Source organism: Pogona vitticeps, chromosome 2, assembly GCF_051106095.1.
Source record: "Pogona vitticeps strain Pit_001003342236 chromosome 2, PviZW2.1, whole genome shotgun sequence".
Taxonomy (NCBI): domain Eukaryota; kingdom Metazoa; phylum Chordata; class Lepidosauria; order Squamata; family Agamidae; genus Pogona; species Pogona vitticeps.
In genome coordinates, this window is record NC_135784.1 from 313,119,241 (window position 1) to 313,129,666 (window position 10,426).

Genomic DNA, 10,426 nt, shown 5'->3' on the forward strand with positions numbered 1-10,426 from the left:
GATTCCTGACTTGGCCCTGGTCTCTCCAACTACTTCATTTGCTCCTCCCATTCTTTTTTGTTAATACTGTATTCCTGAGTCCTTTAAGACAGTGGTCCTCAACGTTTTTTGTCATGCAGACCGGCGGAGCCTCTGAGGGAGGTGGGGCGGCCCCTCGCGCTCGCACTCTCCGGGGCACGCACAAAGTGTTTGGGGAGCGCGCGCACGCCATAGCTGCGCGCTCATTCCCCACCACTTCACGCATGCGCAGGAGCCCCTGCCAACTCACACACGTGCACCCCCCGTGCGCTCCTCCCCACCCTCTGCGTGAAATGAAAATTAAAATCTAATTCTCTTGGAGCCCTCCTGGGAAGCCCTTAGAAAGCCAGAAGCACAGACAGACCCAGCGCCTGGACCTTACCGGGACCTCCCCCTTTGGAGGAAGGGGCAGGAGAGCGAAGACGGGCAGCATCCCTATCCTGTCCCTTCTTAGAGCATGCTGTGAGCTGGAGGCTCTTCCCCCTCTGCCCCTAGACCCCCATGGGTCCGTCTGCACTGCTGGCTTTTCAGCCAGACTCTGCCTCCCGGAGCCCGCCTGGAAAGCCCCTGGAAAGAGAGCAGCGCGGACGGACACTGCGGCTGGAGGCAGGAGCCGGGGAAATTCAAATGGCCTCCTAGCTGGGCTCTGCCTCCAGGGGCAGAGGGGGAAGAGCCTCCGCTTTGCAGCCTGCTCTTATGAAGGGACATACACCTTTGAAAGGGACCGGGGAGGAGGGAGGGGGAATGTCGGGATCTGCAAGATGAGAGGAAGTAGGGATCTTGCAGATGAAGCCTCAGGGCAGGGATCTTTCTCCTCAACCAGCAAGGAGACAGGAAAAGAAAAGACGGGACACTCGAGTGTATGGCAGCTGTTCAGAGGCGGAATCCCTTGTTCCCCCACCTCCTCTTCTTTTATTGTATCCCCCTACTACATTTGCTCTAGTTAATCAATACAGAGGTAACTAATTTCCTGAATACACAGGCATCAGTAAACAGAGTGATTAGCAAACAGACAGGCTGGTAAGCAGACAGTTAATAGTAAACAGACACAGATACCATCCAAATACACAGACAAGTTCCTGAATACACGAACACTTTAACTACATTATCCAGAGACATAGACAGCAGGTTAATGATCATCCTTACTGGAAACTAGTGACTTGCAGTTTTAGCATGAGGCCTGCCATTGTCATAGATATACATTTGCTACTGCCACAGACATATACATTGTAACAGCATAACAGCATAAATTTTCCCCACATCCCAACCGTTTTTTATTTATTTTGTTGAAGACAATGGCTGTTGTCGACTCTTGAATCTTCTGAATCCAGGGGGTTCCGGTGCAGGTATGATAGCAGAAACTCTGGTTCATCTTCAGCAGAGGGTGGCATAGCATGTTCCAGGCCACTGGGAATTAGGGAAGCATTCCAATAGCCAAACCTGCTTCCTTGTTGCACTGAGAGCCAAAACTCTTTACAACCTTAAAACATTGTTCTGATGGAATGAAACCTGGAATCTTGGCAAGAGAATTAGATGGCATATTCTGATGACATCAACATTACAATGTAGATTAAAGAAAACACAATATTGGATAGATAAAATTACAATTACAATAAGATATGCATAACAAGAATACAGAACAATTTTCAGGAAAATAAAACATATTGAAAACATATTATTCAGATATATAAGCACAGCATATTGCTAAGAGACAAAAGCAAAACATTTTAAGGTATACAGATTTTTTGCATAGAAATATGTGACGCAGACAACTTCCCCACTGAAGACACACACACCATGAATTTCTTGTATGACACTTGACAGGAGAGATACATATAGAGCTTGGCAAAAGAACAGCAACTTATTTTGAGGGATGAGTAGTAAAGAATGATGCTGGTATGCATCTGCCTTGCTCTGGGACAAAGTTCTTAAACTGTACAACTGACTGAATTAAAAAAGTTGCCTGCTAGTGCCCTTAAATTTCCCCAGGACTGAAAATATGTTTTTACAAGCATGTTAGATGGATTAGCATCACAGTGTACAAAATTGTCTACTGTGGGGCCTACTTGTAGGGAATAATATGCTTCTCTGAAATTCTTATCAACCTTATCCTGCAGAAAGAAAAACAAACATTTTTGACAATTTACAGCATTTGCAACAAACATTTTCTCAGGGATGTGACACTGTTACTCCTGGAAGGCAGAGACAGGCTTGAGTGTAAACAATGCTTTCTCCAAATTGGAAGGTGATGGGGGAAAACTTTCTGGTTCGCCTCCTCCCACCCCAATATGCAGCATTAGTCTCTCTACTGGCCAGGTGGGAGGCATTCTTTGGTGATCTGTATAACTGCCATGTCCAGCTGAGTAGGATTTTTCACTCAAACAGGATTAGCACATGGAAAAAGCAGTTCAAAACAAGCTTCATGTTGGTGTGTAACAGTTACCCCCCTTAGATTCTCTTCCTTCTTCCCTTCTTTATATGATCCATCAAATGCTTGTAAAGCTGCTTTTGTACCCCCAGTCTATGATATCAAAGAAATCTGGGCCTGGGTCCCAATTCGCTGGGACATAATGCAACTTTGGCTGAACCGGCGGAGATACTGAGGTAGCTGCTGATTCTTTCAGACCAGCAAGGAAGGGAGTCAGGCATGCAGTTTGATTTGCTGATTGGAATGCGTTTATAGATACTTCTGCTGCTTGAGTTAAAGCTGTTGTCATGAAGCTTTGCTGAACAGCAGTAGCAAATGCAGCTCCTCCCATAAACATTAGAGGACCATCAGGGGATGCACCAGCATTAATTTTTGCTCGCTTAAATGCTAAATCCTGCCATTCTTGAAGGCAAGTGAGTCCTTCTGCTGGTGGAAAGGAATCTTTTGTCAAGGCCTTGCAGTCATTAAACCATGGGGCAGATAAAGAGTCCATCCCATTGTCCTGGTTACTGCTTTGCAGTTTGTGGATGCCTTGAGCTGGGAACAATTCACAACTAGCAGAAACAGCTGGCACATCTCTCTGTGTTTCTGCTGCTCCCTCAATGACAGGAGGGGGGGAAATTACACAACCAGTTTCTGGACAAGTTTCTGAACAAGCATCTGTTGTATCCATTGAAGGATGGTTATCAATCTCAGTTGCCTGAGATGGCAATGCTTTTAATTCATCCTGGATTTTCCAGGAGGTGTTCTCATGCTGCTCCAGGCAAGCCAAAGAGGCTGAAGGGAGTGGAAGCAGAATTTGAGGGAGTTGTTTAATCAGATTAGCCTCGAATTCTGGATTGAAAAAGATGTTACGTGTGTCTTGGAGGCAAGTACACACTACAAATTGTTCCTGAAGATTTGATAAAGAAGTTCCCATGTTGCTAAAGGTGTAGGTTCTACGTGTCTTACTTGACAAATTCCACTCACCCGAGGGATCCTTGCGGATGATTGACGCGTCTTGGGGCCTGTGCCAGGCGAGATGAGTGCGAATTGTCGAAAGTTGACCTCAGTCCTACTCATCGGGATCCAGAGGATGCGTGCGCGCGCTGTAGCCCTTCCACACCGGGCGTGATGAGTAGGATGATAGGTGAGCTACCTCAGAGAGGGCACCATTTTGTCGGGATCTGCAAGATGAGAGGAAGTAGGGATCTTGCAGATGAAGCCTCAGGGCAGGGATCTTTCTCCTCAACCAGCAAGGAGACAGGAAAAGAAAAGACGGGACACTCGAGTGTATGGCAGCTGTTCAGAGGCGGAATCCCTTGTTCCCCCACCTCCTCTTCTTTTATTGTATCCCCCTACTACATTTGCTCTAGTTAATCAATACAGAGGTAACTAATTTCCTGAATACACAGGCATCAGTAAACAGAGTGATTAGCAAACAGACAGGCTGGTAAGCAGACAGTTAATAGTAAACAGACACAGATACCATCCAAATACACAGACAAGTTCCTGAATACACGAACACTTTAACTACATTATCCAGAGACAATAGACAGCAGGTTAATGATCATCCTTACTGGAAACTAGTGACTTGCAGTTTTAGCATGAGGCCTGCCATTGTCATAGATATACATTTGCTACTGCCACAGACATATACATTGTAACAGCATAACAGCATAAATTTTCCCCACAGGGGAAGAGGCAGCGTTACTCTGGATAATGAGCCAGTGGGTCCGAGGCAGGGAGTGGTGGCGCCCAACGCCTGCCCTGACACACACGCACGAGGGTTCACCCCCAAAGTGTGGCCAGACTTTTCTCCTTCACCTCCCCACCCCGTTTTGAGCGTGCAGAAAGGAGGCTGGCGTGGCTCCCTGGGGGAAGGCTCGCTTCCGAAGGTGGCATTTTAGAAGGCGCAACCCCAAGGAACACACCCCAACCCCCAAAGAGACAAAAACCTGGGGCACCTGGAAGGCTCGGCAAGGAGCCTGGCTTATGAGCCGGTGGGTCCGGGGCAGGGAGCGGCGGCGCCCGAGCGCCCGCCCTGACACACGCACGCACGCACGCGGGTTCGCCCCAAAGTGTGGCCAGACTTCTCTCCTTCGCCTCCCCACCCCGTTTTGAGCATGCCGAAGGAGGCCGATGTGGCTCCCTGGGGGAAGGCTCGCTTCCCCAGGTGGCATTTTAGAAGGCGCAACCCCAAGGAACACACCCCAACCCCCAAAGAGACAAAAACGTGGGGCACCTGGAAGGCTCGGCAAGGAGCCTGGCTTATGAGCTGGTGGGTCCTTACATTCGCCCCCTCCCGCATGGTCTGTCCACGCTGCTGGCGTTCCAGTCGGGCTCTGCCTCCTGGAGCCCGCCTGGAAAGCCAGCACCACAGACGGACCCAGCGGTGGGAGGCAAGAGCTGGGGAAATTCAAATAGCCTTCCCGCCATTTTTTTCATGGCTGCCACTGTGTCCCCGCGGCCCAGCTGATGGCTCCTCGGGGCCCGGCACCGGGCCGCGGACCGGGGGTTGGGGACCCCTGCTTTAAGAAGTCCAAAGCCATTGGAACTGATGTAACTTTATGAAATTTTCCATCATGATGCACCTTTAGAAACACTGGGCACCCCCAGATATATTTCACACCTTTTTTGAAGGATAGATGTGATAACCCTCATTTTTCTTCTAAATTGCATCATTTCATGACAATAATCATTATATACCTACATAGAATGATGTTAAAATACCAGGCTCCCTGGGTTCTCTCATAGAACTTTCATCAGTTCCTCTTTTTTTCTAAGGCTTGAAAATCTGATCAAAATGTGATGAGGTTGACCTTTGCGTCTTGAACCAACTCTATGTATTTTATCCAGATCGCAAACAGTCCAGTCTGTTTTTGGTGCTGTCTTTTTCAGCCAGGCTAGTGCTAGTTCCATTAAATCCTTCTCTTTAGAGCCCAAATCTGGAATTCCTTTTAGTATAATATTATTACGCCAATTATAATCCTGTGTTAAAATCATCTGCTGCTGTAAATCTGTTGTAGCCAATTCATTTTCCAGTATTCTAGCAGAATTTCGATTTGCTTGAGTTTGCAACTGTTGAAGATGTTGATCAATTTGCTTAAAATGAGAGTCGAATTTCTTATTCAGTTCTTTATGCTGTTCTTGATTGGTCTTAATATCCTTTCCCATGACTTCCATTTTTTGATTCAGTTGCAAAATATTTTTGTTCACCTTTGTAATCGCTTCCAACACCAACTTCATCTATGACTTATCACCTTTTTGAGCCATTCCTGTTCCCTCTGTTTCTGCTGCCACTTTTGACACTCTCTCCAAATGTGTATTTGAGGGTTTACCTCTTGATTGTGCTGAATAATCCCTTTTCTTTAATACTTCACTCTCTTGCTGTTCAGACCTTGCTTTCCTCGTATATTTTAGTAAGAATTCAGTAATTTCCTGGACTTTTAACTGCTATTTTTAGAAAATTAGGAGAGATGATGATGATGATGATGATGATGATGATGATGATGATGATGATGATGATAATAATAATAATAATAATAATAATAATAATAATAATAATAATAATAATAATAATAATAATAATAATAATAATAATAATAATAATAATAATAATAATAATAATAATAGGAAGACCCTCCACTGCTCCGAGTTAGCAGGAGGACTGGTCAATAGAAGATTCTTTGGTTTTTTTTACCTACTACAGAAAAAAACCCTATATAAAATACAAAACAAAACAATACAATAACATACAATTACCCTTGTGCACCCATCACCTTCAGGACTAGCATTACACTTCTTTCCATCCATTTTCACTCCAAAATTTCATTGTTTCTTCTCTCGGTGTATACCCCCTCCCTCTCCGAAATACATGTTCTAAAAATACATTCCATATTTTCTTAAAATCGTTATTTTTCATTTGGCCTCTACTTATTTTTATATCACATGTCAGTTTATTGTTAATTGTGATATCCCATAATTCTCTATACCATTCCTCCAAGTTAAATTGATTTTCATTTCTCCAGTTTCTTGCAATAATTATCCTTGCTGCTGTAATCATCATTACTATTAAATCCTTATTTTCTTTCACCAGTTGATCTTCCTTAATCAGATTCAATAAGGCTATTAACAGAGACATTTGAATATTCAATCCAATTATTTCAGATATTTCTTTAAATATTAATTCCCATTCTTTCTTTCTTTTTTCACATAACTACCACATATGTAAATACGTCCCCTTCTCTTTTTTACAACTCCAACATAATATTGAAACACTTTTATCCATTATATTCATTTTGACCAGCGTTAAATACCACCTCCATATTACTTTATAGCAGTTTTCTTTTATCCTTACTGACATGTTCTTCATAATTCTCTGATCCCATATTTTATCCCATTCCTCTCCTATTACTTCTTTATCCAAATCATTTTGCCATTGCATTTTTAACCCTAAAATACCTGTTCTGCTTGAGTTAATAATTTATATATTTGGCTTACAGTTACTTTTCTTTCTGTCTTTTCCTCTGATTTCAGTCTTTTTTCTATAATCTCCTCAAATTTTGTCATTTCTCTACCTTTCCCTTCTTTAGTATACCATTCTCTTGTCCACCTTTCTAATTGAATTAAATTTAACCATGAAATCCCTTCTCCTCCTAGTACCTTTTTTATATCCCCTTTTCCTCTTATCTTCTCTATCCAGTCTTTTAATCTACTTATCTGCTTACTTTTTAATACATTCTTTAAATTTTTTAAATTTTCCGGAAAATTCCTTAATTCCACTACCTGAGATAAAGGAGATATCGGTGGACTCAATACCTCTCTGAATTCTTTCCAATTTTCCAACATATTTTTTTAAAAAAAGGATTTTTGATCTTTTTAATCTCTTCTGCAATTTTTTCTTTAAACAAAATTCTTTCCACACTTTCTTGTATACCTTCCTTCTCCATGTCCATCCAAATTAAATTTTTATTATCCTTCATTATTTCTGGGATATGTCTAAGCTGATTCACTATATAATATAAATGTATGTTAGGTAATCCAAGACCCCCCTTTTTTGTGTAACATACCATAATTTTTTATTAATCCTCACTCATTTATTTCCATTACAGTAACAATTTATCATTGTCTGCCATTCTTTTAATTGATTTTCTGTAATCTTTATGGGGAGCATCCAAAATATAAAATTCAATTTAGGGATTATTTTCATTTTACATAATGCAACTCTACCAAACAATGAAATTTTTAAATTCTGATATTTCTTTATCATTCCAGTTATCTCTGTTTTTAATCTATCCAGATTTATTTTAATTATTTCTTGTAAATTCCAAGTAATATTAATCCCCAAATATTTCATAACCTTTCCAATTTTACCTTCAAATATTATTTTCACCTTTCTTTTCTCTTCGTCTGAATGGTTTAACAATAATCATTCGGACTTCCCCCAATTTACTCTTAACCCCATTAAACTCTCAAATTCCTTCAAATGTATTTTCAGCCTTTCAATTGTTTCAGCTGGATTGTTAACTATTAATAATGTGTCATCGGCAAATAAATTTATCTTACCATTCTCTTTATTATCTGTCCCTCTAATCTGTTTATCTTCTCTAATTATCTGTGCCAATATTTCGATTACCATTGTAAATAATGCTGGAGATAAGGGGCAACCTTGTCTAGTGCCCCGGCCTAGGTGTATTATTTCAGTTATACCATCATAAACTTTAGCCTTAGCTGCATTCTGAGAATAAAGTTGGTGGATTATCTGATTGAAATTAGGTCCAAACCCTAAGTACTTAATTAATATCTTCAACATCTCCCATTCCACTGAATCAAAAGCTTTAAATATATCTAATGATATTACTCCCGCCTTAAGGTTACTTTCTTTTGCTAAGTTCATTAAATTAAGTACCCTCCTCATTAAATCTGACATTTGCCGGCCTAGTATAAATCCATTTTGGTCTTTTTCAATATATTTCCACATAAAGCTATTCAATCTTTTTGCCATTATTGCCGTAAATATCTTAGCGTCCTGATTTATCAATGATATTGGCCTATATGCATCCATATTTGCAGGGTTTTTTTCTGGTTTCAGTATTAAGACAATAAGTGATTCTCTCCATGAAAGAGGGATTTCCTCTCCCTTTAGTATCTTATTAAATAACTCTTTTAATTTTGGTATAAGGATCTTTTCAAATACTTTATAATACTCTGGGCCTAATCCGTATGTTCCAGGGGTCTTTCCTACTTTTAATTTATTTATAATTTCCTCTATTTCCTTATCCGTAATCATCTGCTCCATCACATTTTTATCATCGTCCAAAATTTTCTTATTAAAGTTATTTTTAATATACTCTTCAAATTTTATTGTGGAAGGATTTTTACTACTATAAAACATTTTATAAAACATTTGAAAAGCTTCAAGCTTCTCCTTTGTTTTATTACATCTTTTCCCCTTCATGTCCTGTATTACACCTATATTACTTTTATTCTTTTTTATAGAAGACACATTAGCTAATAATTTAGATTTTTTATTACTAAATTCAAAATAATTTATTTTTAAATATATTAAATTTCTTTATACCTTTTCCAAATGAATTCCTTCCAACTCCTTTCTCTTTGCTTGTAATTCTATTATTGCTTTTTATCCCTAGTTTTTATAACTATCTTTTCTAATTCCTTTATATTATCTTCTAATTCCTGTATTCTTTTCCCCTGATCTTTCTTTAGCATATACGACATTTTACATGCATACCCTCTTGCCATAGATTTCATTGCATCCCATATTACCTTAGATTGACTTCCTCCCTTCTCGTTTATTTCCCATGTTTCATATAAATCTTTTTGGAATTTTTCAATTAGGTTTGGATTCCTAAATATACTTGTATCAATTCTCCACCTATTTACCACCTTATAATCACGTTTAAATATGAACTCGATTTTCACTCTGGCGTGATCTGAAATTTGTATAACATCAATAACTGTATCATTTACTCTAGGCAACAAGTCATTAGATACAAATATATAATCTATTCTTGAATATGTGTTATGCACCTGTGAATGAAAAGAGAATCTTCTTTCATTCCCTTTTAGCTCTCTCCATACGTCTTTCAGATCAGTTTTACTTATTAATCTATTAAAACCTGTAATTTTAGCATTCTTCAAATCCATAACCATATTGAAATCTCCTGCTAATATTACTAACCCTTTCCTCAATTTATCCAACTTTCTCAATATGTTTTCTAAAAATTCTTCTTGTCGCTCATTAGATGCATACACATTTACAAGCGTAATCTCTTCCCCTCTCATCTTACCTTGTATTATCGGATATCTACCTTGAGTATCTTTTTCTATTTTTTCAGTCTGGAATTCACACTTTTTTGAAATTAATATTGCCACTCCTCGAGACTTGGAGGTTCCAAATGATTTTTCATAAATTTGAATCCACTTACCTTTCAATTCATTGAAACCATCCTTTTTTGATGAGTTTATTGCAGAAATACAATGTCATTATTACTTTTATTTAATACATTCTGTATCTTAGAAAAATATGGAACGCTTCACGAATTTGCCTGTCATCCTTGCGCAGGGGCCATGCTAATCTTCTCTGTATTGTTCCAGTTTTAGTATATGTGCTGCCGAAGATTCTTCGTGGCTAGCAAAAGCAAAGCACGTTTCCTGCCCCCTTACATTTGATGGGACTTGTCCCTCTGTCAGGCTTCCTGGATCGCAGTCCACTTCCTCAGACAAGGGGACCCTGGTCACAGTCAGGTCACAGGGAGATGCTGGCAGAGGGCAGGGCAGAGGGACAGCAAGTGTGCTGTAGCCCCCCCTCCCTCCCTGCATGCTGGACTGGGAGCCAGGGGATCTCCCCTCTGCCACGGGAACTAAGCAGGAGTGGCTGGTGGCAATAGTAAGTCATCCTTTGGAAAGCTCACACATCTGGGAAATCTTATTAGGGTCACTGTAAATCAGATGTGACTGGATGTCTCAAAACAGCAA

General features: G+C 40.3%; 1 non-coding gene across 1 annotated transcript; it reads right to left on the reverse strand.

The window, feature by feature from the left end:
- Positions 1 to 9,968: 9,968 nt before the first annotated feature.
- LOC140705259 (U6 spliceosomal RNA) lies at positions 9,969 to 10,072 on the reverse strand. The gene has a single exon (XR_012084689.2). It is a non-coding gene; the product is annotated as a U6 spliceosomal RNA (small nuclear RNA).
- Between the last annotated feature and the right edge of the window lie 354 nt (positions 10,073 to 10,426).